The sequence below is a fragment of the Trachymyrmex septentrionalis genome, unplaced genomic scaffold (genome assembly GCF_001594115.1).
Source record: "Trachymyrmex septentrionalis isolate Tsep2-gDNA-1 unplaced genomic scaffold, Tsep1.0 scaffold29, whole genome shotgun sequence".
Lineage (NCBI taxonomy): Eukaryota > Metazoa > Arthropoda > Insecta > Hymenoptera > Formicidae > Trachymyrmex > Trachymyrmex septentrionalis.
The window spans coordinates 1,085,714-1,086,809 of record NW_017305451.1 but is presented as its reverse complement, the minus strand read 5'-3'; the positions used below and the strand labels follow the sequence as shown (position 1 = coordinate 1,086,809).

The 1,096-nt window shown below is 50.7% G+C and overlaps 1 protein-coding gene across 1 annotated transcript in view; it reads right to left on the bottom strand.

The window, feature by feature from the left end:
- LOC108749421 (UDP-N-acetylglucosamine--dolichyl-phosphate N-acetylglucosaminephosphotransferase) overlaps positions 1 to 1,096 on the bottom strand; it is a 5,729-nt gene that overhangs the window by 843 nt on the left and 3,790 nt on the right. The gene's annotated exons all lie outside the window — the stretch shown is intronic.

Here is a 1,096-nt window from a genome sequence, read left to right as displayed (position 1 = left end):
TATTATTAAATATATTAATTTATAAATTTACAGATTTTCATATACATATATATTTATATATGCGAACATATTACAGAGTAGATCATTACGCCATTTAAGCGCTGTTTCTCTCCCAATTGTGCTTTATATCTCTTTTTTGCGCATTTTATCTTATTTATTATAGACATATTCTTTTCCGTATAAATATAGGAAATCACAAGCATGTGCAAAGGCACACATGCGAGGCATTGCTCCAAAAGGAAATTACCAAATCGAGCGCCATTGCTCTGTAACTGTGGGGGGGGGGGGCTACCATGATGACTATAAATGTGGAGCTAGAGAATCGTTTCTAACTGCGAAGAGAGAGTCGCTCCTTTTCCTCGAGCTTGGCTGGCTAATTCTAGAATTAATGATCCAGTTTCTGACTTATGGGCGGGTCCGCCTCGTCCGCAGGACGGATTACTCATGCATTGCAATGCGGGACGAAGGGGTGGCATACAGTTTGATCCCGGCGTAAGACGCGTGCGCTCTGCGAATAGTCACGATCGGCGAGTGTGTTCGTCGACGAGTACGACGGGCGGAATCGTCGGCTGCTGTGGCGCTCGGGCGTGGTTTTTCACGTCGTCGCGGTACGCGCCGTTACCCGGCCGGGAGGGGGAGGAGACAGAAGGTGCACCTGGATCTCGAAGGGGTGTCCTTCTCCCCCATTCCCCCCCCGTTGCAGTCAGGCAGCGACTATCGACGAGACTAGAAGTATGCGCGGTGTGGTGCGTCGCCGGTCGCCGATCATCCTACAATCGCCGATCATCGTGTAATTGCCGACGAAACTGTCAGAATCGGCGTATCCGGCGATCAACAGGCACAGCGAATTAAATGGCACGTTGCGCCGCGGTGACGTCACCGTACCGTCATCTGGTGAGATCATCATCGAAGGCGTCGCCGTCGTCGTCGTCATCGTCGAATCGCATTGTGAGTGACGCTTTATTATATAATATAGTTGTGGGCAATGACACGCGTGCGGGGCGGAGGCTGCCGGGACGTTTAACTCGCGCGGAATCCAATTGGCGGACGGTATATGTTCCCTGCAATGCAGCGGATCGGCTGTCGGCGACAATGC